At 42.1% G+C, this 16,137-nt stretch overlaps 1 long non-coding RNA gene across 6 annotated transcripts in view; it reads left to right on the forward strand.

The window, feature by feature from the left end:
- Positions 1-16,137, forward strand: part of LOC106737854 (uncharacterized) — a 140,572-nt gene that overhangs the window by 65,487 nt on the left and 58,948 nt on the right. The window contains exon 4 of one of the 6 annotated variants that reach the window (XR_002088693.2): positions 14,644-14,756. The exons of 4 other annotated variants lie outside the window; for them this stretch is intronic. This is a non-coding gene — a long non-coding RNA (uncharacterized LOC106737854). The remainder of the gene's footprint in view (positions 1-14,643; positions 14,757-16,137) is intronic. One more of the 6 variants, XR_002088692.2, reaches the window with a different exon arrangement.

The raw sequence follows: 16,137 nt of genomic DNA on the forward strand, positions 1-16,137 counted from the left end.
TATTTGAGGATTTTAACATTGCAATGGTAGAAAGCTGAATAGCGGAGAGGAGAGGAAAGACAGAAGGAAATCTACACCCATGGGCCCTGTCATTTTAGGAATGTGTCCATTGGGAAGAATCATGCTTGTGCATACTAAAGCAAAACATTTCCAGGGATCTTGTTAACAAATTCTTAAATATTATCAAAATAGCTGGCTGTTTGTTGACATGTTCACCATTTTCTAAACCACATTAACTGATTCGCATCACACAGTTCAAATTAAATTTCAATTCCAATTAAGGGTTAATAGACAATCAAGGAGGGTTTGTCCCTTCACAGACCAGTAGCCAGTGTGCTTGGGCAGGGCTGGGTGCTTAGTCAGGATACTGATACTTAGTCACAGTGAGGTGATGTTGGCACATTTGAGGTTGTAAAGGTGTTACTTTGTACCTAATAGCCTCTTTTGTGTTGCAAAAACCCAACTGAGTTTCCCTTGATATTTGCAATGCTTAACTGCATTCCTAAGGACTGTTTTTTTTCTAAAAGCAATGCTGTATATACATGTTAATTAATACAGTTTAAGTTGCCTAACTTGGACTGCCCCTCATTCAATGAGGATTAGTTAATTTGGACTGGAGCCAATTTTAATTTGGACTACAGCTGTCCATGCCTTTATACTGATGGTTGTAGTCCAGATTAAACCTAGAAAAATTTAATGTCTATAAACAATTCGCAGGACTTAGGGAGATAAGTAGTCAGCTATATTTTTAATACTTAATTTGATACAAAAAATTCAGTACTAAATTTGATACAAAAAATGTAGTTTCCATGGTTTCTTGAAGTTTCATGGTAACATTCCTTCTCATTTTGTCAATAAACATACCTCCATTTAGTCCGGCAAGATTTTGCTAGCTTCATCTGTAGGAATATTTCAGTGTTAGACGCCTCTTAGGCACCTCTGAATAATTAAAACAGAGCAGATATACATTTTCCATTTAATCTTATGACTAAACTGCAGCAATTAATGAAGTTTTAAAACAGAGCATAAAAATACTGTGCAAAGCACATTTCTGGTTTGCAAAATAGGCTAGTGCAGGGGCTTTCAACTTTTTTTGGATCAGTGGAACACCAGCAGCTGAACGCGGAGTGTGGCGGCAGGGGAGGGGGGGGCAGGTGTGGCATGCAGTAAGTAATTTTGTCTCAGATTTCTGTCTTGAAAGAGTTTACTGTGTTTTAGGTAGATTAAAACAGTATTTTTCTTGTTCTTGGGGCTGATACCCAGCTTTCCTATTATGTCTTATTAAATACTTGAAAATCTACAAAGCTAAAGTAAAGTCAGTGTTTGTAGAGAGAGGCATAATATAGTTTAATTTTCCATCTTATTCTTATGGAGAGATCTGGATAAAAATTCACAATTTATTTTATTAAATAAAGCCGCGTTGGTCTTTTATGTGGCTGAAAATGAATTTATAAACACCCTCTTTTTCATAATCCCCAAAATGAGTTGATGTGCTGATATTATTGACACAGTCCATATATATCTAAAGAACTGCTTCATAAAAGAAACATATGATACAGTCTTTTTCATGTCTTGTTACACAGCAAATGTTAACAGTAATACTGTAGGATTTGGTGAATATAATTAAACCACACAGCACTCCTCTAGCAAAGGTGAGCATTTGCTACTTTATTGGCAGAAACTTTGCAGAATGGAATATATTTTCATCAAGTACAATGAGCCATGTAAAAATGGGATTAGTATCCAATAGTCACTACACCTAGTTTCCCTTCTTATAAAAAATGGTATTATCGTAGTTTCATAGTAGCTAGGGTCAGGAGGGACCTGAACAGATCATCTAGCCTGACCCCCTGCCACAGGCAGGAATGAATGCTGGGTTCACAAGACCCCAGACAGGTGATCGTCCAACCTCCTCTTGAATTTGCCCAAGGTAGGGGCGAGGACCACTTCCCTGGGAAGTTGGTTCCAAATTCTGGCCACCCTAACTGTAAAATATTGCCTTCTGATCTCTAACGTAAACCTGTTCTCCATCAGCTTATGACCATTGTTACTTGTCACCCCAGGTGGTGCTGGGGAGAAAAGGGCACTACCTATTTGCTGTTGATCTCCCCTGATGAGTTTGTAGGCAGCCACCAGGTCCCCCCTCATCCTCCTCTTGCTGAGGCTGAACAGGTTCAGGTCCCTCAGTCTCTCCTCGTAGGGCCTGTCCTGCCCTCTCACCAAGCGGGTGGCCCTCCTCTGAACCCTCTCCAGGCTGGCCACATCCCTTTTGAAGTGCAGAGCCCAGTACTGGACATAGTACTCCAATTGCAGCCTGACCAATATCACATAGAGGGGGAGTATCACCTCTCTGGACCGGCTTGAGATGCACCTTTGGATGCATGACAAAGTATGGCTGGCCTTGCTGGCTGCGGTCTGGCATTGGTGACTCATGTTCATCTTGGAGTCAATAATGACTCTAAGATCCCTTTCTGCCTCTGTGCTTTCAAGAGGGGAACTCCCCAGCCTGTATGTATGCTGTGGATTCCTTCTCCCAGGGTGCAGCGCCCTGCATTTATCTATGTTGACCCTCATCCTATTCTCATCTGCCCACTTTTGTCGTCTGTCTAAATCTAGCTGCAGCCTCTCTCTCCCTTCAAGTGTGTCCACCTTGCCCCACATCTTAGTGTTATCAGCAAACTTGGACAGCGTGCTTTCCACCCCCTTGTCCAAGTCGCTGATGAAGATGTGAAACAGTGCGGGCCCGAGGACTGAGCCCTGGGGTACCCCACTGCTCACATCTCGCCAGGTTGAGTACAACCCGTCCACCACTGGATGCACCCCATCAAGCAATTTTTAACCCATCCAACTGTGTAGGCATCAATGCCACAGTTGCTTAATTTATTGATGAGGATGGGGTGAGAGACAGTGTCAAAGGCCTTCTTAAAGTCTAGAAAGACTACGTCCATGGTGACACCATCATCCAAGGATTTAGTTACTTGGTCATAAAAGGCAATCAGGTTGGTCAGGCAGGACCTGCCTTTGATGAACCCATGCTGATTGCCCCTGACCATGATCTCCCCTGCTGGCCCCCCACAGATGTGCTCCCTGATGATTCTTTCCAAGATCTTCCTTAGCACCGTGGTGAGGCTTACAGGCCTATAGTTACTTGGGTCCTCCTTCCTCCCTTTCTTGAAAATTGGGACCACATTAGCCAGTTTTCAATCCCCCAGCACCTGGCCAGATGACCACGAATGCTCATACAGCTGGGCCAAGGGCTCCGCGATGACCCCTGCCAGCTCCCTCAACACCCGTGGGTGGAGGGCATCTGGACCTGCAGGTTTTAAAATGTCTAGCCTTTCCTGAAGATCCCTAACTACATCTGCAGTGACTGAAGGCCTGACAGAGCTATCCCCGAGATTGTCCCTACCTCTGGTAGGTGGGATGTCCTGGTCCCTGTTCAAAAAAACAGAGGCAAAGAAACTGTTAAAAATACCAGCTTTCTTGTCTAGTGTAGCCACAAGATTACCATTTGCATCTTGCAGGGGCCCTACATTGCCTGGTGCCCTCTTCTTGCTCCCAATGTACTTGAAAATGGACTTTTTGTTGTCCTTAATCCTGGATGCTAGCCTGAGTTCCATCTCTACCTTGGCCTTCCTAATAGCCCTCTTACACTCCCGGGCCGAGGAGGAGTACTCCTCCTTGGTGATAGCTCCTCCCTTCCATTGGTTGTATGCCCCACTTTTGATCCTCAGGCATTCCTGAATGCCCTGGCTGAGCCAAGGGGGTTTCTAAGCACTCTTACCCCGCTTGCTTCTCTCAGGGACTGTTATCCTTTGGGTCTGGACGATCGCCCCCTTAAAGTACAACCATCCCTCATGGACTCCCATCTCCTCTACCTTCTGGGCCCTTAGTGCCTCCCCCACTAGTCTCCTAAGCTCATTGAAGTTGGCCTTTCTGAAGTCAAGGGCTTTAGCCTTGGTGCAAGCCCTTGACACCCTGCGTTGGATAGTGAAATCCAGGAGGTGATGATTGCTATTGCCCAGGTGGTCAAGGACCTGCAGTCCCCTCCCCAGGTCATCCCCCGTGGCCAGGACCAGGTCCAGCAAGGCATTACCCCTAGTGGGGCTGTGCACTTCCTGGATAAGGTGAAAGTCCTGTAGTATAGCCAGGAACCTACGCGAGCAGTCAGACCTGGCTGTCTGCTCCTCCCAGCAAATGTCTGGGTAGTTTAGGTCACCCATGGCAATAACACCCCTTGACCTAACCGCCTCCATAAGCTGACTGTAGAAGTCCTGGTCCAGCTCTTCCCCCTGGTTGGGTGGTCTGTAGTAGACACCCACTGTAAGGTCCCTTTCGCCATGCCCCCCTTGTAGTTTGATCCATAGTGTCTCTGCCCGACCCTCCTCTAACCCGAAGCTAATCCTTGATGTGAGGTGCTCTTTGACATAGAGCACAACCCCCCACCTTTCCTCTCTGTCCTGCCTCTTCTGTATAGGGTGTATCCCCAAATGCCTGCTGCCCAGTCATATGTAGGGTCCCACCAGGTTTCTTTTACAACAGAGAAGAGTGCTAGCCACATTGTTTATATGTACCATAGCCGGCATCTCATTCAGAGTATTTGAAGAGTCAGATAAGGCAAAAATTCTCTTAAGTTTATAAATGTAGATGTCCCAAGTCAAATTGTGGGCAATTTAACACCATACAGACACATATTAAGAGAACCAGAACCTGGATATCTTTTATTCTCAGTCCACAAGAGGCAAACATGGGAGAAAGTTAAAAACTAATGTACCTATTTCTGCAGTAGTATCAAATGGTGGGAGGTGGAGAGGAGGGTACAAACATGCACGTGCACACACGTGTGGGCATGCACATACATAGATACCAGCTAGTGGGTCCCACATGCTTAAGTGCTATTCTGGATAGAAATAGACCTAACCATGCACTTAAGTGGGCTGTATAAACAAACAGGAAGAAACGTGTTCTATAGTAGGCTTGAGCACATGCCACTTTTTCAGCAAATGTAATGTACAGTACAGTATTTCAAACCTGCTACAAGCTCAGATGGTTTATACAGTACCCGTCTTCTCTATAAATAAACAGTATCTGTCCTATGTATTCTGGAAGACTATCAAAGACCCTGGCAGAACATCACACGGCCTCTTAATATAACTTTCCAGCTATTTGTGGAACTCTGCCTCAGTGTCACTGAGAAACAGAGTTGGAGGTGATAGTTTGAGTTTGCATCCTCCTTCCGGAAGCCTTCTCAGTTATGTAGTCTATTATGTATCTTACTCTGCATTTATAGCCTAAGGAATCATTTGCAGATGAAAATAGTCGAGTACAGCTGAGTTGGACATAGAATGAAGACAGAGGTACAGCATTCTCATTTTCTTAAGTTATCAAAGTTAAATTTATATTTACTGGGCTTTCTTTTCATGGTAGAAATAATACATGTAATGATACTATATTATAGTACAATATAGCTTCTTAGATAGAATGCTAAATAAAATATTTACATGAACTGTCAAATACCACTTAAGGAGGTGCTGTGTTGTTAATATTGTATGTTGACACAAAGAACAAATATCCCTGGATTCTGGGTGTATGCTACAAAGCACCTTGAATTGATTGTTGAAACTGAAAATATTTGTTTGTTTTGTTTGTATGTTATTGTTTAATTTTTACATTTCTTTCAGCCTAGATAATTAAAATAGCATCATTTCTGTTTATAGTTTTCAAGCATGTCACTTTCAAGTATTTATGCACATAAAAATTCAGTGGTGTTCATATGGGAATATTTGTTAGAAATATTTGATATCTGATATTTTTTTTTAAAAGCCTTGTCTTGAATGAGAGAGTCAAGTCTCAATTAAACTGGTAAAATTAAGAGTAATGCTATTGAAGTCATTAAGCCTAGGGAGTCTCCCTTTCCATGTTCTTGTTTTACCCCATAGTAACTCCTTTGGCCTTAGCACTATTACTTCTGGTTTGCATTGGTGTTATTGTAGTTGAGAGTCTCAAGCAACAGTATTAAGGGTGCATAAACCCAAGTTGGCGGTGAGAATCAGTCACTATTTTTCCTTTGTTTTTTAACCATGATAATACTTCCCCAAACCCAATAATCTGTAGATTGGTAGTCTGTCTGAGAAAAACAGGGAAGGAGAGGAATACACAAGTTACTTGACTCAGTTTGCAGACCAGTATACAGATGAATGTGAAAAGATCTCTTGGTGGTGAGATCAGAAACTGGGTTAGAAATGGCCTTTGGTGGTGACTTGATTTCTCTGCTGATTCTTAGTTAAAGAAGTATTGTGACTAGCAACTCTCACAACAGTGAGGCATGTACATGCTAACATTACTCTTATGCCTAAATGTTTTCAGGAACAAGTTCATAAATGTTACTAGTGAAGCAAAAGTTAATTCATTTAATTATAAATGAAGGGTAAGCCTCATCCTTTTCAGGCAAAAATATAGCCACTACAGTATATTTTTCCAGGGGCCACATGCATTCAATCCCATATCGAGTCCCCTATTCCGCTGACATCCACTGTGGATTCATTTATTAGAAAATATTTTAATATAGTCATTCAAAGACCAGTTTAATTTTCTTGCAAACGTGGTAGTTTTACAGGTAAAAGCACCAGATAGCAAATAATAAAAATACTTGTGCTCACATAAGTATAATTTTCTCTAGGAGTCACTGCAGTTTGGATTCTTGTTTTCCTAAACTTACTGTATATACATAGTAAAGCATGTTTGTTGAGTCAGTTTATTAAAAAGTCTCTGACTCTAAATGTCTTCTGCACCTTTGTTTTGCATTCTTGGCTTTCTTCATTCATGCACGTGGAGTGGAATACCAACGGACTTTGTGCTCTGAGGGAGTTTTTTCTTAAAGGTGATTGGGTAGAGGAAATCAGAAACTGAAAATTGATTTAAGGCTTTACTTTCTCTTAAGCTTTAACAGTTATTCCCCTGTTTGCTATTGAATTCATTCATATTCAATGCAAAATTGCAGTTGAAACAAATCTGCATTCAGTTTCAATAGTGAAATTGATGGGTGTTCTATATAGCGAGTATGTACTTGGCGAGCAGGGTGGGAGGCTTGGCTTGTGCTTGTCCAGGAAGTATAGTACTGAATTGTTGAAAGAGAATTCTGACAAGGGTAACTTATACAGTACCGGGACAGAAATTGAAAGTTATTGTATTTACTTGAATGCAAGATGGGATTCTACCCCTCCCCCCTCCCCCCCCAGTCAGCATTGGGAGGCAGGGGGGAACTTGTCTTAGATTTGAGTACTGGCTGAGGTCAGGCAGTAGCTCAGCTCAAGCTTTGGCCCCAGGCTAAATGCTGAAGCCAGAGCTGAGCCACCACCTGCCCTGGTCTGGGATGGCTCAGTTGGCAGTGAAAGAGGCTTACAGCTGTGGGAGCACAGCGTAGGGGGGAAAGGGAGGGCGCAGTCTGGGAGGAGAGTGGGGGACATATGCAGCCTGCCCCCCTAAGCTACCTCTTCCCCCACTTAACTTGTGCTATGGCTCCAGTCCCTCCAAACCTCACCCAGCCTGGCCAGAACTTGCTGCCACTTCTCCCTGGCCAGACAGGGTTGGGGCTGGGCCAGGGCCATCGCAACCCAGGACCTGGAGTAGAGCTTCAGCAGAAGCTAAGCGGTGGGTTGGGGGGAGCAGGGAATTGGGAGGGCAGGCATGGGGAGTTAAGCATAGGCACAGGAGGAGGAAGGAGTGGGAGGCAGGATGCAAAGGGGAGAAGAGGGTGTGGGGGACAGGCACAGGCTTGGGGGCAATCAGCAGGGAGGCAGGGCATGGACAAGGGGACAGACAGCAGAGAGCAAGCAGTAGCAGGGACAAGTGTTAGGGGAACAAGCAGCATGAGTGACTGGCACAGACAAGGGGCAGGGGGGCAACAAGCAGAGAGGGCAGGGATTAGGGGTCTGGCCCTTTGCCCCCTGCTTTCCCCACCACAGCAGTGTGAGGATGAGTACAAGATGACCTTCCACAAATTAGATTCTTTACTTGGAAATGTATAACGCATTTATCATTTTCTATATATAGAATCTAATTATTGGCAGGGGGGTTCTTAAATTTAAAGTTGTCTTGGATTTGGGTAAATATAGTAATCTGGTGGGTGGTTGTCATGCAAATTGGTTGGTTTTTTTTAATTTCTTAGGTTGCTTAGGATTAAAAAAAAAAACAACTTACAGCAACTGAGACCTTTATGTGGGCTACAGCTATATTGATTGTATTTTGTGTGCTTTAATACTGCCAGTGGAACTTAGACTTGATAAATGCTACCATTATTTTACAATTATATAATGAACATTACTCACATTGCACCTTCATGAAATGAGCACTTACATGGCCTGTAGAAAATGAGAACATATTTAGGCGGGATGACTCCTTTACGAACTATTGTAGCCTGAGGAGAAGTTAAACAGGCCAAAAGTTTCAGGTTAATTCTTTTGATGTCTGGCTTGGCACTGAATTTACAGAATGTACAAGTTGCAAGGACACTGCTATCTCAGCTTTTTGCCAAATGGGCTAACAAAAAAAGTCAGATTTCAAGTGCAATAATATAATTTTAAAAGGTATTACAAAATATCTGTAAAAAATCAAAGGCTTTTTCTGTTTGTTCTCCTCTTTATATTTAATATGGCTCCTGTAGGCAGTGGTAAAATGGACTGCTTCTGATAGGAAAGAGTTATGTCAAATTCACAGTGAGTGTATCTACACATTCACTAATGCACTTTTGCTACTGCACATTAAATTTAGAACCTCTAATGTGACATACTAACTAAATGTTCATTAGGCTTCTTTAATGCACAGTAGCAAAACCTCATGCTTTTTTAACGATGCTTAATGCACAGTAGCCTAATTATAAGAGGGAGAAAGAATATTGCAATGATCTTTTATGAGACACAGTTTGTATGCATCAGAGAGAGAGAATATATGTCTGGTCTTGTTTTTGTTTTTTATACACACAAAGGAACAAAATATTTTCTTGGTATTGGAAATGCGCAGCTTTATTCCATTGTGAGTGCACTGGTCTTTTATGGTAGACTTGATTGTGGAAGCTGAATCTAGAATTTTCTTTTATTTATTTACAGTATTTTTGTAGAATAAAAAAGCTTTAGAAGTGTTTGGTTTGTGGGGTATAGAATTAAAAACAATTACCATATTTACTTTTATCTCATGTGTTTTCCCCCAAAAATCAGCCCTCCAAAATTGGGGTATGTGTCTGAAGAAGGAGAGAAATAAAAGCATGAAGACACCTTGCTATAATGACTGCCAAAATGGCAACCACTTCTCTGTGGCCCAACAGGCAGAAGGGGCAGATTCTAGTGTTAACACTTGCACAGCCACCAAGGAATTTGCAAGCTATTGCCTGAGCATAGTGGGCCCAGACAGAAAAGCAGCTCCTTGTTGTAACTCATAGACCTTTGCAGGAAATGCTGTGAATTGCAACAATCTCCCAGGCACAACAGAAGTTTGCTGTTGGGTCCCAGAGATGGCAATTCCAGCTGCTTGCTGTGAGCCCGCAGCCTGGTCTCCATAGCAATGCCACTACCTTCCCCCCCTGCCAGATGCCGTTTTCAGAATGGGAGGGAGGAAAGGGAGCAGAGGGAGCTAATTCTTGGGGTTCTGCAGCCGGTGCTAGAGGGTGAGGTGGGTGGATCAGAGGCCCCCCACACCCCACTCCCCTCAGCGGGGGTTCCAGTCTACCTGTCTCACCTTCCAGCTCTGACTGAAAAAACCCCAGACCAAACTCCCTCTTCTCCCTTTCTCCACCCATTCTGAAAACAGTGACAGGCTGAGAGCTCCACAGACACAAGTTACAGAATGCACTGTGTTTTGCAGCATGTTCATCTGAACCCTCATGCAATGAGAATTTAGATTTTCAAGGGATCAGACCCCTTTAAAGCAGTTGGCAGCCATGCACTTCTGTTTGGTCAAGGATGTAGACCACTTTCTGGGGCCAGATCAGGTGAAAATTGTCACTTCTGTCTGCACCCAGTGGGCATGTCTACACGAGATGTTTATTGCACAGTAGCCTAATAACACTGCTAGTAGCATGCTGGTCAGAAACCATGCTAATAACCTACTGCACAGTATTATTAGGCTACTGCATAGTAACTCACGGAAAAACTGCACTCCAGTAATACTGTGCACTAACTGTAGTTACTGCACATTTAGTTAGTACTTCATTACGCAAGTACTAAACTAAATGCACAGTAACTACTGCTCATTAATGAACATGTAGACGCATTCACTGGGCGCCTTTTGCCTGAAGCAGCAGATGAGCTGGCTCAGGGCAAGTGAACTGCTGCATACAGTCTGTAGTTTCCTAATGAGGCTTGTGGTATGGAAACAACACTTTATGATTTACAGGCACTTATATAAAGAACTGTTTACAGGAAAGAAGTAACAGTCTTGCTACTGCCTGCCCTTGCAAGGGTCTGAGGCCTAGCCTTGTTGCTGTCCTGCCACACTAAGAAGTTAGTGCTCTCTCACCCAGATTATCTCCTGAGATACTACTTCCTGGACATTCTGTCTTTCTAGGAGGATTTACTGTGTGTCACACAGGCTGCCATGACTATGGAAAAATATTTTTTTCTATCTTCTGCCTTCCAAAAACAAGGCACGTGGCATACTTGAGAAAGTGTGGTATGCAAGAAAATATGAGTATGTGTACCAATGCAACAGTCAAAGGTCCCTATTTTGTACTAGTAAAATGATTTTGGAGAGGGACTGGATTATGAAATAGCATCAGGAATGTATCCTTCATTATGAAGTTATTTAAAAAAAAAAAAAAGTGCTGGGAACCAGTCGGGGGAAAGATATTTCATTATTTATAGCCAAGCTGTGTGGTACCTATCCTGACAGACTGGCAGGAGCATAACCCACATTTTCTGTGCACATAGGTAATTTTAGAAACTGCCCCTCAGTTTTGATCATCTGACTCAGCTATCTTAGAGTTTTTGCTCAATGCAGCATCTTGAGAAAGAGCCAGTTTCATACAGTTTCTATTATGATGAGTATTAAATAAAACTTACAGATTGCATTGCATGATATAACCCAGGGCCCTATATAGCCCTTTTGACTTCAGAGACAGAAGAATGTATCATTTGAATATTGGAAAATATATACTAAGCTTCAGCAGAACATTTGTTGCTCATATTTCATTAAGTAATTAAAGCAATTGCTATGTTCAATCCCTTTGTTGGAATTAAGTCCTGCTTTTAAGCAGCATAGTTATATTGAGTGATAAGGAGTAATCTGTTTACGTTCCATCAAAATGGTAAATCTCATCAAAGCTTTCTTTTTTATTTTTAATAAACCCACTTTGGGAGAAGCAGGATATATGATTAATACACATGTTTAATTGATGGTGTATTATAGAGCTGTATTTTTTCTGCCAACAAAGTTCTAAAGATCATCTCTAGGAACTGGAAGTAATGAAATTTCCAAAATAATAAACTACATATCAGTTTCTGTCTGACAACTATGTTTCTCTTTTAATTAAAAGGTGTTTCTTTTAATTAAAAAGGTATATTTAAAAAATGTTTGGCCATTTTCACGACAAATATATGGGTGCATTTCCACTAGTGGAATGTGCTACTTGTGGCAGCAGCATATTTGGGAAGTTTCCTAAAATTCTGAAGAATCAGACTTGTGCACAACCTTCAAAAGTAAAGAATTAGAATTTGTATGTTCTGCAGAAGTTTCTGAAGATACACAAAGTGAGAGATCATCACCAAAGGGTGATATCCTGAAAATAATGGGCGTCTATACATGTGCTCCAAGGTGGGGGTGATTAATTAGAGTGGCTCTAAGAGCACCAGCAATGTCTTGTGTATTTAGTGTCCCGTGCTTCAAAATAGCGGCACGGGCATTTTAACTAAGGCTTGTTCAACAAGTTTTAGTTGAAACCCCCGACCCCTCCGCTGCCATTTTGAAATGTAGGGATGCTGTATATGTGTGATGCGGAGGCTGCCGGAGCACACTAATTAGCACGCTTCAGCAGTCTTGCGGCAGACTCAATTAATCAAGTCTGCTCTGACGTGCTAATTAGCACATTTTGGAGCAAAGCTTCATCGTGTATAGGTGCCCAGTGTACTTTCATATTAGACAAACTTCCATTAAAATTTTTGTTGTAAACTCTTACTTCAAAGCAGATTTTTTCCCTACATGTAGTTTGCCATACTTAAATTATTCATGATAACAAAAAATCACATTATAGAAGAGGTAGAGATGCAACCTTATTTAACCTAGACATTCCTAGTTCCCTGTTCTTAAAGGTCGCCTTTCTTCAGATCATCATTCATCAGTTCATCATTGTTCACCTTGCTTTTGTTGCTATTCTTTATAGAGTTTTAAAACCCCTTGTTTGAGCACCATAATATATGGAATTGGATTTAACAGCCCAGTGGGGGAATACTAAGTGTGCTGAACTATTAGAGCAGGACCTTTGAATGCTACTAAGAGAGAATTTGATATGTGATCATTTCTGGAGGACAAAGTTACTGTGTAAGCAATTGTTTAAGTTTTGAAAAGCATATGATCTATTTTTGCCTGTGGTTCATTGTTCATGTGTTGTACAGTATGAATGTTTCAATAGTTTTGATGTATCACTTGATTGTATCAATGATGTTTTTGATACACTTGTATCAATTATGTTAGTTTATAGTTATCTCCAATTCTGTTTTTCACAGCAAATCACTTGAAACTAACATCATTGTACTAGACATCCTTGATTGTACTGTACTTTTCTGTACATTCTTCAGTTACTGTGTATACAACAGAGAAATTGTTTTACCATAATTGCATTATGAAATCATAGATTTCATAGACATTAGAGCTGGAAGGTCCAGCTCCCTGCCCAAAGGGCAGGAAGTCAGTTGGGGTCAGATGACCCAAGCAAGATAAGCATCCAGGTGTTTCTTGAAGGTATCCAAAGTGTTTGCATCACTTCTGGGGAGAGTGTGTTCCAGACTCTAGAGACTCGGACAGTAAAGAAGTTTTTCCTTATGTCCAGTCTTCCAGCAGTTTGTGGCCATTAGACCTTGTCTTCCCACAGGGTGCCCTAGTGAACAGATGTTCTCCCAGTTCCTGATGCACACGCCTTATATACTTATAGGCTGCCACCAAGTCACCCCTGAGCTTTCACTTCTCCAGGCTGAAGAGTCCGATGCCTCTCAGCCTCTCCTCATAAGGCCTGCTCTCTTGACCTCTAATCATGAGCTTGGTTCTCCTCTGGACTCTCTCAAGTTCCCCCACATCTTTTCTAAAGTGTGGAGCCCAGAATTGGAGGCAGTACTCCAGCTGCGGTCTTATTGATGATGGTATATATACAATAGACATGTGCCTGATTTATGAAAAATTATGAGCCAAATAATTAGTTAATCATGTCAAGGACATACTGAAGAAGTAGATCTGGTACTTTGGTGCAGGAGTCTCAAGCTAGATCAATACTTGCATCAGAATAGCACATCTGGAAGGGAATCTTCCAAATAGTACTAAAATGCTATGAGAAGTGCTGTGGATAATGCCAACTGTAGCACTCATCCCTTCAAAAAGAGTTTTGTAAAAAGTTCACAATGAAAGATGAAAACCATATAATTTAAGGTTTTTGCATTTTGTCTCAAATTCACACAGTTGAACTGATTTTGGCAGCTTTTCCTTTGAAAATAGCAGGAAGAGTAAAATTTGGAACTTGTAGTTCAGGGCATAAACAAACCTCTAATTAATGGAGATTAAGATGAAATAGCAACCGTGGGCAGGTTAAACTAGGGTTACCATATGTCCGTGTTTTCCCAGACATGTCCTCTTTGTTGATCCTCCAATCTCCATCTGAGCGTTTTTTTTAAATCTGATCAAATGTCCAGGGTTTTGCTCAGCTCAGCTGTGTATAGGGGTCAGATGCCTGCTGACTCTGGGAGAAGCTGTCCAGGCGCTCAGGCTGCAGCAGGGAACCGCGTAGCCGCCCGGTGGCAGAAGAGGTGTCCACAGGGTCCTGGCACGTACCAAGTTCAGTTTAGTTTCTCTGCCACAGGGTCCTAGCACCTGCCTTTTCCTCTCCCTCTTGCAGCAGCATCTGGTCACCCTGGGGTGTGGGACTGCAACTTGGGGAGGAAGCCGGATTGTAGGCAACAGCCCACTGTTGGAAAAAAGTTTCAGGGGCAGGACAGCCAGGAGACAGAGGGAGCAGGGGGCTGTGTCTTGGAAGTGAGGGCAGGGGGACTGTGAGTCTGGAATGTGGGGCAGGGGGCTGTGGGTTGGGAGTGAAGGGCACTGGCAGGGCCAGGGGTGCCCAGGTCAGGAGTGAGGAGCAGCAGCAGGGCCAGGGTGGGGAGGGACTTTGGTTTGGCAGTAACGAGCAATGGAATGGGCAGGGCCTGGGCATCTGCATGTGGCCCCTCACAATCATATCTCCCCCTCCCCCATCCCCACTGTGCACTCGTGTGGCAGGTGCCCTCTTTTTTGGAACTGGAAATATGGTAACCCTATCTTAGCCAAGCCTGCCTTTACACTGTATCATCTACTGCTATGGCTTCTGTGAGAGGCCACACAATGTACATTACTATAGACACAAAGAATCAAATTATTTTTCTTTCTGTCTCTCTCTTCATTTTTGTTTTACCGAAGTCAGGGTGACTATTCCAGGCTCGACACCTGATACCCTTGAGCCTGTGTTCATTATGACATCACAGCTGACAAGAGAGGACCTAGCTGGGACATGGATCTGGACAGTATATTATGTAAGTCAGATAAGTTTACTGATGAGTCAGGAAACTGATATTTCACTTAAAAATAGACCTCATCTATACTGAGCTTAAACTACTCTTTTAAAAAAATGCTGATTTAAAAAAGAATAGCCAACTTGACATATAGGTCAGTGCTTATTCTTTCAATAGAGAATAAAAACAGTACGTTCCTAAAGGGTACAGTTAGTTACAATATGCTGGTATTGGCTCAATGTCTGTAAAGCTTTACAGTCCATTAGTGTTGCATTCCCTTTTCAGTTTGATGTGTAGATCATTCTTGTCAGGTGACTCACTTTGAGATCTGTGAAACTCCACATTCTTTTGGAGTTAACTATTTGCATGTTTTTGTTACAACATCATTCTTTTTAAACGCTACGTTCCCCAGTGCTTCAAAGAGAAGTTTCTTGTAGAAATCAATTGAATTATGTCTACTGCTTGAGGAGTCTCTTGCTGCCCTCACCACCACACATTGATTAGTACAGTATATTATGCAAGTAACAAGTACCAAGGCGCACACAATCCTGCATTTTCACAATTAAAATACGTTTTCAGTTTTTTATTCTACTTCATGAACTCTTAAAAGCTTGGCTTTTAACATGGCACCCATTTTTTTTAATACTGTTAATACTTAAATCTGTTAGTATTGTGCTTCTCGTGCAAACTTATGTAGCTTGGTCATCTCTCCCGTGCTACCCAGGTGTCTGAAGGTTAAATGATCAATGTGCCTTTTGTGAATTTATTAAAATATAGTAATATATTTAAAATAACATACTTAAAATACATTTAAAATGCATGTATACCAGTGGTGAACTTGGCCGCTCTCTGTACTTGCCTTAAAGGGTTATTCAATGTATATAAATAAGTTGGAGCTGTATTAGTGTGTGCTTGGATTCTTACCCTGTATTTATTTTTATTTTTTTTTTATTTCCAGCATTCTGGAATTGCTACTGAGACAAAATAACCCTTAATGTAGTGAGTGGAGCTAGTACTCCTGGATTATGTGACCGTGAGTGAGTCACTTAGTCAAATCTCTTCCTTGTTCCATAAAATTGATGTAATAATATCAGACTCACAGGGAAGTGGTAAAACAGTTAGTGTTTACAAAAAAGTTGCTATCTTCACATGAAAGGGAAGGCAGGTAGAATGAGGTTGGGCTAATCTAATGTGGTATTGCCAGGTGTGAGAGCGAAGGCTGCCCTCTGTGGTTTATAGACTTTGACTTAGCTTCAGGGCACAGAAAATAATCAGAGGCCAAAGAAACCTCTTTAGCTATTCCTTCAGCATCTGCTCTGGTGAGGTGAGTTCTTCTCCACTTCATTTCACTTTCTATGGTGGTTCTACAGGACTTCGTCCTTGGCCCACTCTTTACTTTCAT

The sequence above is a fragment of the Alligator mississippiensis genome, chromosome 4 (assembly GCF_030867095.1).
Source record: "Alligator mississippiensis isolate rAllMis1 chromosome 4, rAllMis1, whole genome shotgun sequence".
Classification (NCBI taxonomy): Eukaryota; Metazoa; Chordata; order Crocodylia; family Alligatoridae; genus Alligator; species Alligator mississippiensis.